This window comes from Hyla sarda, unplaced genomic scaffold (genome assembly GCF_029499605.1).
Source record: "Hyla sarda isolate aHylSar1 unplaced genomic scaffold, aHylSar1.hap1 scaffold_479, whole genome shotgun sequence".
NCBI lineage: Eukaryota > Metazoa > Chordata > Amphibia > Anura > Hylidae > Hyla > Hyla sarda.
In genome coordinates this window covers 139,164-152,429 of record NW_026610491.1, presented here as the reverse complement: position 1 = coordinate 152,429, position 13,266 = coordinate 139,164, and the positions used below count along the sequence as shown (strand labels likewise).

The window sequence follows — 13,266 nt, the reverse complement described above, 5'->3', positions numbered from 1 at the left end:
ACAGGTAAGTCCAATGGGGTGCAGGCATGTCCTCTATGCTTACAGCTTCCCGTGGGTGTTGGTTTGATACCGTTTGGGGACAGCCAAGGAGGCATCTGCAGGCAACAAAGGTAGGTGTGTGCTTGTGTGTGTGTTTCCTATGCAGATCCTAAGCCCAGTGTCACATGCAAGTAGGAGGAGTAAGAAGGGTTCCTGGCAAATCCGGGTTATGGATTGCATTTAAAAAGGCCCCGTGGGAGTGCAATGGGCCCCTGTCTTGCTGCTTAGCAATAATGGTATGGGTTTAGGTTCTGCTGTGTGTACTGGTGGTTGACTGCCCCCCAGCCCAGAGTGTGCATGGAAAATTGTCTGGCAGCCTCCCTGACAGCAAGCAGTGATAGTGCCCATGAAGGGGACCTTGTTGGGCCCGCCCCTTTCACGGTTATCGCTTCTCGGCCTTTTGGCTAAGATCAAGTGTAGTATCTGTTCTTATCAGTTTAATATCTGATACGTCCCCTATCTGGGGACCATATATTAAATGGATTTTTGAGAACGGGGGCCGATTTCGAAGCTTGCTTCCGTCGCCCTATGCATTGACCCGATATGGCAGTATCTTCGGGTACAGTGCACCACCCCCTTACAGGGTTAAAAAGAAAGATTCCTACTTTCATTGCTACCTGCTTGCTGGCTAGCCAGCTAGCCAGCCCTGTGGGCCTTGCTGCTGCTGCAGCCAAAAAACAAAAGGTGGTGCTGCTGCTGCTTCTGCTGCTTCTGCTTCTGCTTGTGTCTGGCCCCTGTTGGAGCGTCCAGGCACAGGACTTCTGCTGCTGCTGACTAAATGGCCTCCTTAATTGGATCATTTGAGTAGCCAGCACACCTGTGCAGGTAGGGCATGACATGATAGGCAGCTGCCTTGATAGCGGGTGGGTGCTGAATGTTCCTAATTGACAAAATAAGATTAATGCTTATGAAGAAATATAAAATCTCATCCCTTCCCCAATATCGCGCCACACCCCTACCCCTTAATTCCCTGGTTGAACGTGATGGACATATGTCTTTTTTCGACCGTACTAACTATGTAACTATGTAACATAACATGGGGGGGGGGGGGTCTCCTGGCTGTTCACACAGGTGTGTCATTGCTGTACATTGACCATGCATTGCTTCTGTGGTATTGCAAAGGCAAAGACAAATGCTTCCAGCCATCCATTGCACTAATGGATTGGTCATCAGCTGGCTGTCTATGTCCCGCATCAATATAGACCAAAGTACAGAGGGTTAGGCTATGCTATTGTGCACCTACCTGATGCATCAGAAGGTGCGAGGCCCTTGCTAAATTCTGTGCACAGACTTTGAGATCTATGCTTTAGACTGTATCTAAACCTGCTCCAACATGGACTGACATTCTGGCCTACTTTCAGCCGATGCGACTTGTCTGTCGCTGAACAGTCGCTTTTTATGTATTCAGCACCTATGTATAATGTTGTAAAAATGCTCTAGAAGCTAAAGTCGCAGAAATGTCACACATATTTGGCCTGCAACTTTCTGTGCGACAAATTCAGACAGGAAAAATCAGTATAAATCCTTAGAAAATTATCCCCCAGTGTCTCCATCTGCTGGCGGTATTGAATAAGCATTGCTGCACTGATGGGGTATGCATTAGACGAAAAAAAAGAAGAAAAAGAAGAATAATACGCCCAGAAAAGAGGCGAAAAGGAGAAAAACGTAAAAAAACGTGAAAAAAAAGTAAGAGGAAGAGAAGGGAAAAAAAGGTGGAAATGGGTTTAAAAGTGATTTCGGCGGAGAAATATATATATATATATATATATATATATATATATATATATATATATGCGCACACACACACATAGATATAAACGTATTCTCCGTTGAGATATTGCAGCCGCTGCTGTGTCCAGGCCCAGGAGCCTTAGCACTGTGCTGTGATGTCACTCAATACCACTGACATCACTAGGTGTAAACAACATCTCTCCTTTGCTGTGTATGTGACTATGGAGCTGTTTGGTGATGTCGTCTATTACGGCCTTCATAGAAGCAACAGGAGATTGTTGCATCCATCTTGAACCCTCAGAACTACAGTGCTATGATGTCACTCACTTCCACAGGCCTTGCAGAGTGTAAACAACAACAACCCAGCTTTGTTGTGTATGTAACCAAAGGGATTTGTGATGTCACCTAGAACCTTCACAGCAGCGACAGCTTTATGAGGAGCATCAGCACTGCTCTGCCTGAGCAGAACCATCACCGCCATAGGTTGTCAAATAACCCGGATTTAACCCACACAGGTAAGTCCAATGGGGTGCAGGCATGTCCTCTATGCTTACAGCTTCCCGTGGGTGTTGGTTTGATACCGTTTGGGGACAGCCAAGGAGGCATCTGCAGGCAACAAAGGTAGGTGTGTGCTTGTGTGTGTGTTTCCTATGCAGATCCTAAGCCCAGTGTCACATGCAAGTAGGAGGAGTAAGAAGGGTTCCTGGCAAATCCGGGTTATGGATTGCATTTAAAAAGGCCCCGTGGGAGTGCAATGGGCCCCTGTCTTGCTGCTTAGCAATAATGGTATGGGTTTAGGTTCTGCTGTGTGTACTGGTGGTTGACTGCCCCCCAGCCCAGAGTGTGCATGGAAAATTGTCTGGCAGCCTCCCTGACAGCAAGCAGTGATAGTGCCCATGAAGGGGACCTTGTTGGGCCCGCCCCTTTCACGGTTATCGCTTCTCGGCCTTTTGGCTAAGATCAAGTGTAGTATCTGTTCTTATCAGTTTAATATCTGATACGTCCCCTATCTGGGGACCATATATTAAATGGATTTTTGAGAACGGGGGCCGATTTCGAAGCTTGCTTCCGTCGCCCTATGCATTGACCCGATATGGCAGTATCTTCGGGTACAGTGCACCACCCCCTTACAGGGTTAAAAAGAAAGATTCCTACTTTCATTGCTACCTGCTTGCTGGCTAGCCAGCTAGCCAGCCCTGTGGGCCTTGCTGCTGCTGCAGCCAAAAAACAAAAGGTGGTGCTGCTGCTGCTTCTGCTGCTTCTGCTTCTGCTTGTGTCTGGCCCCTGTTGGAGCGTCCAGGCACAGGACTTCTGCTGCTGCTGACTAAATGGCCTCCTTAATTGGATCATTTGAGTAGCCAGCACACCTGTGCAGGTAGGGCATGACATGATAGGCAGCTGCCTTGATAGCGGGTGGGTGCTGAATGTTCCTAATTGACAAAATAAGATTAATGCTTATGAAGAAATATAAAATCTCATCCCTTCCCCAATATCGCGCCACACCCCTACCCCTTAATTCCCTGGTTGAACGTGATGGACATATGTCTTTTTTCGACCGTACTAACTATGTAACTATGTAACATAACATGGGGGGGGGGGGGGGGTCTCCTGGCTGTTCACACAGGTGTGTCATTGCTGTACATTGACCATGCATTGCTTCTGTGGTATTGCAAAGGCAAAGACAAATGCTTCCAGCCATCCATTGCACTAATGGATTGGTCATCAGCTGGCTGTCTATGTCCCGCATCAATATAGACCAAAGTACAGAGGGTTAGGCTATGCTATTGTGCACCTACCTGATGCATCAGAAGGTGCGAGGCCCTTGCTAAATTCTGTGCACAGACTTTGAGATCTATGCTTTAGACTGTATCTAAACCTGCTCCAACATGGACTGACATTCTGGCCTACTTTCAGCCGATGCGACTTGTCTGTCGCTGAACAGTCGCTTTTTATGTATTCAGCACCTATGTATAATGTTGTAAAAATGCTCTAGAAGCTAAAGTCGCAGAAATGTCACACATATTTGGCCTGCAACTTTCTGTGCGACAAATTCAGACAGGAAAAATCAGTATAAATCCTTAGAAAATTATCCCCCAGTGTCTCCATCTGCTGGCGGTATTGAATAAGCATTGCTGCACTGATGGGGTATGCATTAGACGAAAAAAAAGAAGAAAAAGAAGAATAATACGCCCAGAAAAGAGGCGAAAAGGAGAAAAACGTAAAAAAACGTGAAAAAAAAGTAAGAGGAAGAGAAGGGAAAAAAAGGTGGAAATGGGTTTAAAAGTGATTTCGGCGGAGAAATATATATATATATATATATATATATATATATATATATATATATATATATATGCGCACACACACACATAGATATAAACGTATTCTCCGTTGAGATATTGCAGCCGCTGCTGTGTCCAGGCCCAGGAGCCTTAGCACTGTGCTGTGATGTCACTCAATACCACTGACATCACTAGGTGTAAACAACATCTCTCCTTTGCTGTGTATGTGACTATGGAGCTGTTTGGTGATGTCGTCTATTACGGCCTTCATAGAAGCAACAGGAGATTGTTGCATCCATCTTGAACCCTCAGAACTACAGTGCTATGATGTCACTCACTTCCACAGGCCTTGCAGAGTGTAAACAACAACAACCCAGCTTTGTTGTGTATGTAACCAAAGGGATTTGTGATGTCACCTAGAACCTTCACAGCAGCGACAGCTTTATGAGGAGCATCAGCACTGCTCTGCCTGAGCAGAACCATCACCGCCATAGGTTGTCAAATAACCCGGATTTAACCCACACAGGTAAGTCCAATGGGGTGCAGGCATGTCCTCTATGCTTACAGCTTCCCGTGGGTGTTGGTTTGATACCGTTTGGGGACAGCCAAGGAGGCATCTGCAGGCAACAAAGGTAGGTGTGTGCTTGTGTGTGTGTTTCCTATGCAGATCCTAAGCCCAGTGTCACATGCAAGTAGGAGGAGTAAGAAGGGTTCCTGGCAAATCCGGGTTATGGATTGCATTTAAAAAGGCCCCGTGGGAGTGCAATGGGCCCCTGTCTTGCTGCTTAGCAATAATGGTATGGGTTTAGGTTCTGCTGTGTGTACTGGTGGTTGACTGCCCCCCAGCCCAGAGTGTGCATGGAAAATTGTCTGGCAGCCTCCCTGACAGCAAGCAGTGATAGTGCCCATGAAGGGGACCTTGTTGGGCCCGCCCCTTTCACGGTTATCGCTTCTCGGCCTTTTGGCTAAGATCAAGTGTAGTATCTGCATTTGGTCTGGTCGGAAGGTGTCTGTGGTACCCCGCTTCTCGGCCTTGGGGGATTGTCTCTCCTTACGGAGCGACTTCACCCCCTTGCTGCTATTGGGGAGCGGGCTTAGTCCACAGACAACGGGTTGCGATCCCCCTGTCTCTGGGACCTTGTGTCTCAGAAGGCATTTTCGGTACGTTGAGCGTTACCTGTAGCTTCGGAAGCACCTAGGGTACCCCCGACCTCTGCCTTGGGTAAGGGTTCCGCTTTTATAGCGGGATTCCGAGCCCCTGCTGCTATTGGGGAAGGGGCTTAGTCCCTGGGTGTGGAAGATGCCGTTCTCCTGGGATTTCCCCTCTGGGGAAATGTCGATGCGAAATACCATCCGCATAGAGGTGTCGGAGAGCCATCGTCAGTTGAAGAACCTCCGCTTCATTGCGGAGGTGATTCTTCTTGACTACTTCCGCCTCAATAGGGAGGACATCCTGTGTCTAAATGACCAGGAAAGCCGTGGCCTGTATACCGTCACCTTCACGGCCACGGCGTGTTGCGATAACATCTATGCAACCTTGTCTGGTGCGGACCAGAGGGACGATCGACTCGACGGTCTTTCGTTCCAGTTCCTCTATGGTGAGGAACATATACCGTTGGTGGTGGCTATGCACAGCCCTCATGTGACCACGGAGGATATAGCCACTTTTCTTCGGCGATACTGCGAAGAGGTGCGGTTCGCAAACAAAATCTTGAACTCCGTGCGGTTCTGGAACGGCAAGAGGAAGTTCTGGGTCAAGCTCCGTAAGGATCCCGGTGGTATTGGGGGTCTTTGCCATCCGCCCCCAAATTTTGCCATCGGGAGAGTTCGGGGCTTCCTGTTCTATCCTCAAATGCCTATGTATTGCCGAAATTGCTTGAGGTTTGGCCACACCCAGGAGACCTGCGGCGCGGAGCGTGTGATTCGCTGCAATAGGTGTGGCCAAGAAGGTCACATAGCCTCAAGATGTAGCCATTCGATAAGGTGCAACCTCTGCGGAGAGGAAAATCACGATTTTAATTCCTGTCCCCATAAAGCAAAAACTACGATGGGTGGGTCAAGGCTGGGCCCACCCAAAGAGGGGACAGGACAAAAGACGTCCTTTTTTAAGATGCCCAAACCCCAGATGGCAGGTACTGATGGGTCCAGGCCCAAGACCTCTGGTGCTCCATCGGGGGGCCCACCGGTGGTAGTGCTAGGGGGAGGCCATGGGGATTCCACGAAGCCCGGGCGGGTGATCGAGTTTACTGCCCGGGAAATTGAAAGACGTCGATCGACTTCCTACCTGGCTCAAGAGCCCGCCGAAACTTCTGAAGGGGGCTCACCTGTGGCGGGTGGCAGCCGACGGGCCTCGGTGGGGGCAAAGGTGGACCCAAAATTACAGCATAAGCCAGGTACTGGCTTGGCCCAGGGTCGCCCTGCTCCGGACGAAGAGGCCCCGGTGAAAGCCCGCCGGAAGGGGAGCCAGGTGGCCAGGTCTGAGCCCGGTCCTGTTACTCCGCCTATACAGGACAGGGCCAAGAAGACAAGTGGCGCCAAACCAGGGTTTGCTGCCCCGCCAGCAGTGGACCCGGTGGGTAAAACTGGCCATCGTCGATCGATGGGGAAGTTGGAGCAACAGTCCTCAGCAACGCTTGCTGGGGAACAAGCGATGAAAACTTCCCAAGGTAGCGGCAAAGGTTCCGGAAAAGAGGCCTCACAGGCCCCTGTGCAGCAGTTCCAGTCGTCAAATGATGAAAGAAGACGCAGATCCATCAGCCGGGGGCCAGAGATTACATCGAGTGAGAGCAACACAGAGGATATGGACAGCAGTGTGACATTTAAAAGACAAAGAGAAGAAGAAGAGGAAGACATTCAAAGGAAAGCGGCGTGCCGTAGTTCGGACGAGAGCGAGCTCAGGGTCGGGGCATCATCGATCTCAAGCTCCGACCCTCAGAACATCAAGGAGCTGATGACCCCGCAGGCGGGGGATGACGGTACGCAGCTTATTATTGACTTTGATTCTCCAAGCACGGACTCTCCATAAACTATGCCTATCCCTGTAAAAATTGCCTCACTCAATGTGAGGTCCTTAAAGAGCCCTGATCGCAGGGCTGCTTTATTTTCTTATCTAGAGACATGTGACTTTGACCTTTGCCTGCTACAAGAATGTGGAATCCCTAGTAAAATGGACTATAAAGACTTAAAAGAAGACTGGAAGCTGGGCCCATCCATATGGTCCGGTGCAAATGACTGTCGTTCTGTGGGTGTTGGGCTGCTCTGCCGAGGCCAGTCCTTTTCTATTCATACAGTAACTGAGATTGTGCCTGGCAGAGCTCTTTTAATTCATCTATATTTTAATGGACTTTTAATTCGTGTTTTAAATGTGTATGCCCCTCCTGATAAACAGGAGCGGGCAGAACTATTTGAAATTTTACCACTGTTTTGTGTTGGGTCTTCCCCCCTGCTGGTGGGAGGTGATTTTAACTGCATACGTGATGGGGAACACCGGCAGGGTGGGGATATTAATCGTAAAGACCGCACTTCTTACCTGCTTAAAAATTTTATTGATGATTTTAATTTGAAAGATTGCTGGAAGGATCTCTTGCCGGAGGACCCGGGCGCCACATGGTCCAATGGAAGAGTGAGCTCCAGAATCAATTTTATTTTTTCCTCTAGAGCTTTTAAACCCCTGAAATGCACGCTCGAGCAGAATATCTTCTCTGATCATAAGCTCCTCTTGGTGGGCCTGGAGCTAGAGGGGGAGCAAAAAGCAAAAAGGGGCCTCTGGAGATTAAACACCACACTCCTAGAGGACCCTGAGATAAAAGAGGAGTTTGTGCGGACCTACCAGTGCTGGCAATCACAAAGAAAACCCCACGAGCCTATGCTGCACTGGTGGGAGGGCACCAAATCTAAAATCAGATTTTTTTTTATCAAAGCAGGTAAGAAGAAGGCAAAAATGGAAAAACAGTGGTTTTATGTTCTTAACATGCGTTTAAATGTACTTTTTAAATTGAAAGAAGCTGGTATGGATGTAGAAAATGATATTTTAAACCTTAAAACTGAAATAAAACATGCCATAGAAAAGAAAGGGAAACAAATCATTTTTAACTCGCATGTGCAGCACCTGGAGGAGGGCGAGAAATGTTCCCGTTTCTTTTTTAAAAAAGTGATGAATAGGAGGGATATCATCCAAAACCTTGAGGGTGAATCCACTCCAAAAGGCATGTTAGATGCAGTTTTTAACTTCTACCAGCTTCTTTTTAATAAGAAAGATCTTAATCCATCCTTTTTAGAACATGTTCTTAATTCCCTTGATTTTAAGCTAGATGTTTTAGACCAGGAGGTTTTATCCCGTGATCTTAACTTAGATGAACTTTTATTTGTTTTTAAAAGTTTTTCTAGTGGGAAGGCCCCTGGGGAAGATGGTTTACCCATCAAATTTTATTTAGCTTTTTGGGATATTTTAAAGGATGATATGGTTTTATTGTATAAAGAAACTTTTATTGTTAATGAACTTCCCCCTTCCTGGAGGAGGGGGATTGTATCATTACTTTTTAAAAAGGGTGAAAAGGATATGCTAAAAAATTGGCGCCCCATCACACTTTTAAATGTCGATTATAAAGTTTTAGCCAAGTTATTGGCTGTCCGTTTTAAACCTTTTATTCATAAATTAATTCACCCAAATCAGGTTTGCGGGGTACCTGGAAGGTCTATAGCTGAATCCCTAAATATTTTAAGAGATGTTTTATGGTATTTTAAGGATAGAAATCAAACTGTAGCAATTTTATCCTTAGACTTTGAAAAAGCCTTTGATAGGGTCTCCCATGAATACCTGTTTTTAGTTCTTAAAAAGATGGCAGTGCCTGAAACGATTTTAAGCCGAATCATGCTTTTATACCGATCCTGTTTTAGTCAAGTCTCTGTTAATGGCTTTTTAACCAGCGGTGTTCCTCTTTTATCAGGTGTCAAACAGGGCTGCCCCCTGTCCCCACTCCTTTTTATTTGCGCAATCGAACCACTGATGGCCCTCCTCAGAAAAGACCGGGTAGTAAGAGGCGTACCGATACCTGGTGGAGGAGGGACCCATCTAAAGGTGTTGGGGTACATGGATGATGTCACCATACTGTGCCCGGACTCTCCATCCATGAGGGGGGCATTGAGGAACACCAGCTATTTCTGCGAGGTCTCTGGTTTTAAGCTAAACACAGATAAATGTGACTGTTTTTATATTGGCTCCTGGGATTCATCCATCACCCCAGGAGTCACAATGCAACAGGATCAAATTAAAGTTTTAGGTATTGTTTTTAACCAGGTCAATGATGGGAGCCCTAACTGGGATTCAGCTATAGCTAAGATGGAGAAGAAGATTTTAATGTGGAATCTTAGAAACCTTACCATGGAGGGGAAGATTTTAATAATAAAGATGGTTTTACTCCCTATTATGCTATACATTGCCATGGTATTTCCTCCATCTATTTTATACATTAAAAAAGTAACTAGAATTGTTTTTACTTTTTTATGGGGTTCAAAAATGGAGAAATTAAAGCGTGATTTTATGTACAAAAGTAAAGATAATGGCGGGAAAGATGTTCCTAACCTTTTTACTTTCTTTTACATAAAGTATTTCTGTTTCTGTTTTAAAATGATTAAATCCGATGGCATTTTTAGCTGCTTTTTAAGGTACGCTGCGGGCATGGTTTTTAAAAGATGGTTGCGCATCCCTCTGAACGCTCCGGTGCTTCTGTGTCCCCCAAAACATTATGTGGTGTTGGAAAAGACAGTCAGGCTCCTAGGTCTCCAAGATTTGGAGCCTGACATACTGGGGGACCAGAGAAAGGTATCAAAGGTCCTCAGGCGGAGTGAGGTTACCCTGGCAGTGTCCAATTTCACACAGGCAAGATCCAAAAAGGTATGGCGGAACGTGTACGGGAAGTTTCTGGCGAATGTACACAGGGATCTTGCCTGGGCAATCGTCCACCAGTGCCTCCCTACTCGTGAGTTCCAGCACAGGCGAGGACTGGTGGCGAGAGCCAAGTGCCCGAGAGATGGCTGCGGAGTGGACGAAACGGTGCTGCACATATTTTGGAACTGCCCTTTTGCACGGGAGCTTTGGAGGAAGGTAGGCCCACTTTTGAAGTGGGCCTGCGGCCTAAAAGATTTTAATCACGAATGTGTCTTTTACGGTCTTTTTAACTGCCCCAATTTTAAACAGCAGATGATCTGCTGGATGATTATTAATTGTTTTAAAAATGCCATCTGGAAAGTTAGGAACATCTTACTTTTTAAACATGATTTTATTGATGTTAAAAACTGTATAAAGCTGGCCCTGAGTGAGATGTACATCTATTACCTAAGAGACAAGAAACAGTTGGGGGCCAGCGAGGCAGCATCCATGTGGTGTCTGCCTCTATGGAACGAAATAACAATATAATCAGTTTTTATGACATTTGTATAATGTTTTATCCTGCCATTTCTATTTTTTCTCCTTTTATTACTGGTTTTATTATTTGTATTTTAAAACTTTTGTGAACCTTTTATTATTTTGCATTTTAAATTTTGTATGGTTTCTTATTTATTCAATAAAATTTTGTTGAAACCTTATCTGTTCTTATCAGTTTAATATCTGATACGTCCCCTATCTGGGGACCATATATTAAATGGATTTTTGAGAACGGGGGCCGATTTCGAAGCTTGCTTCCGTCACCCTATGCATTGACCCGATATGGCAGTATCTTCGGGTACAGTGCACCACCCCCTTACAGGGTTAAAAAGAAAGATTCCTACTTTCATTGCTACCTGCTTGCTGGCTAGCCAGCTAGCCAGCCCTGTGGGCCTTGCTGCTGCTGCAGCCAAAAAACAAAAGGTGGTGCTGCTGCTGCTTCTGCTGCTTCTGCTTCTGCTTGTGTCTGGCCCCTGTTGGAGCGTCCAGGCACAGGACTTCTGCTGCTGCTGACTAAATGGCCTCCTTAATTGGATCATTTGAGTAGCCAGCACACCTGTGCAGGTAGGGCATGACATGATAGGCAGCTGCCTTGATAGCGGGTGGGTGCTGAATGTTCCTAATTGACAAAATAAGATTAATGCTTATGAAGAAATATAAAATCTCATCCCTTCCCCAATATCGCGCCACACCCCTACCCCTTAATTCCCTGGTTGAACGTGATGGACATATGTCTTTTTTCGACCGTACTAACTATGTAACTATGTAACATAACATGGGGGGGGGGGGGGGGGGTCTCCTGGCTGTTCACACAGGTGTGTCATTGCTGTACATTGACCATGCATTGCTTCTGTGGTATTGCAAAGGCAAAGACAAATGCTTCCAGCCATCCATTGCACTAATGGATTGGTCATCAGCTGGCTGTCTATGTCCCGCATCAATATAGACCAAAGTACAGAGGGTTAGGCTATGCTATTGTGCACCTACCTGATGCATCAGAAGGTGCGAGGCCCTTGCTAAATTCTGTGCACAGACTTTGAGATCTATGCTTTAGACTGTATCTAAACCTGCTCCAACATGGACTGACATTCTGGCCTACTTTCAGCCGATGCGACTTGTCTGTCGCTGAACAGTCGCTTTTTATGTATTCAGCACCTATGTATAATGTTGTAAAAATGCTCTAGAAGCTAAAGTCGCAGAAATGTCACACATATTTGGCCTGCAACTTTCTGTGCGACAAATTCAGACAGGAAAAATCAGTATAAATCCTTAGAAAATTATCCCCCAGTGTCTCCATCTGCTGGCGGTATTGAATAAGCATTGCTGCACTGATGGGGTATGCATTAGACGAAAAAAAAGAAGAAAAAGAAGAATAATACGCCCAGAAAAGAGGCGAAAAGGAGAAAAACGTAAAAAAACGTGAAAAAAAAGTAAGAGGAAGAGAAGGGAAAAAAAGGTGGAAATGGGTTTAAAAGTGATTTCGGCGGAGAAATATATATATATATATATATATATATATATATATATATATATATATATATATATATGCGCACACACACACATAGATATAAACGTATTCTCCGTTGAGATATTGCAGCCGCTGCTGTGTCCAGGCCCAGGAGCCTTAGCACTGTGCTGTGATGTCACTCAATACCACTGACATCACTAGGTGTAAACAACATCTCTCCTTTGCTGTGTATGTGACTATGGAGCTGTTTGGTGATGTCGTCTATTACGGCCTTCATAGAAGCAACAGGAGATTGTTGCATCCATCTTGAACCCTCAGAACTACAGTGCTATGATGTCACTCACTTCCACAGGCCTTGCAGAGTGTAAACAACAACAACCCAGCTTTGTTGTGTATGTAACCAAAGGGATTTGTGATGTCACCTAGAACCTTCACAGCAGCGACAGCTTTATGAGGAGCATCAGCACTGCTCTGCCTGAGCAGAACCATCACCGCCATAGGTTGTCAAATAACCCGGATTTAACCCACACAGGTAAGTCCAATGGGGTGCAGGCATGTCCTCTATGCTTACAGCTTCCCGTGGGTGTTGGTTTGATACCGTTTGGGGACAGCCAAGGAGGCATCTGCAGGCAACAAAGGTAGGTGTGTGCTTGTGTGTGTGTTTCCTATGCAGATCCTAAGCCCAGTGTCACATGCAAGTAGGAGGAGTAAGAAGGGTTCCTGGCAAATCCGGGTTATGGATTGCATTTAAAAAGGCCCCGTGGGAGTGCAATGGGCCCCTGTCTTGCTGCTTAGCAATAATGGTATGGGTTTAGGTTCTGCTGTGTGTACTGGTGGTTGAGACTGCCCCCCAGCCCAGAGTGTGCATGGAAAATTGTCTGGCAGCCTCCCTGACAGCAAGCAGTGATAGTGCCCATGAAGGGGACCTTGTTGGGCCCGCCCCTTTCACGGTTATCGCTTCTCGGCCTTTTGGCTAAGATCAAGTGTAGTATCTGTTCTTATCAGTTTAATATCTGATACGTCCCCTATCTGGGGACCATATATTAAATGGATTTTTGAGAACGGGGGCCGATTTCGAAGCTTGCTTCCGTCGCCCTATGCATTGACCCGATATGGCAGTATCTTCGGGTACAGTGCACCACCCCCTTACAGGGTTAAAAAGAAAGATTCCTACTTTCATTGCTACCTGCTTGCTGGCTAGCCAGCTAGCCAGCCCTGTGGGCCTTGCTGCTGCTGCAGCCAAAAAACAAAAGGTGGTGCTGCTGCTGCTTCTGCTGCTTCTGCTTCTGCTTGTGTCTGGCCCCTGTTGGAGCGTCCAGGCACAG

At 46.4% G+C, this 13,266-nt stretch overlaps 4 non-coding genes and 1 pseudogene across 4 annotated transcripts; all 5 read left to right on the top strand.

The window, feature by feature from the left end:
* Positions 1 to 423: 423 nt before the first annotated feature.
* Positions 424 to 614, top strand: LOC130336486 (U2 spliceosomal RNA). Its single transcript, XR_008877909.1, has one exon. It is a non-coding gene; the product is annotated as a U2 spliceosomal RNA (small nuclear RNA).
* Positions 615 to 2,704: 2,090 nt separating this feature from the next.
* On the top strand, positions 2,705 to 2,895 carry LOC130336485 (U2 spliceosomal RNA). Its single transcript, XR_008877908.1, has one exon. It is a non-coding gene; the product is annotated as a U2 spliceosomal RNA (small nuclear RNA).
* Positions 2,896 to 4,994: 2,099 nt separating this feature from the next.
* LOC130336448 (U2 spliceosomal RNA) lies at positions 4,995 to 5,143 on the top strand (annotated as a pseudogene).
* Positions 5,144 to 10,601: 5,458 nt separating this feature from the next.
* Positions 10,602 to 10,787, top strand: LOC130336435 (U2 spliceosomal RNA). Its single transcript, XR_008877866.1, has one exon. It is a non-coding gene; the product is annotated as a U2 spliceosomal RNA (small nuclear RNA).
* Positions 10,788 to 12,894: 2,107 nt separating this feature from the next.
* LOC130336483 (U2 spliceosomal RNA) lies at positions 12,895 to 13,085 on the top strand. The gene has a single exon (XR_008877907.1). It is a non-coding gene; the product is annotated as a U2 spliceosomal RNA (small nuclear RNA).
* The last annotated feature ends 181 nt before the right edge of the window (positions 13,086 to 13,266 follow it).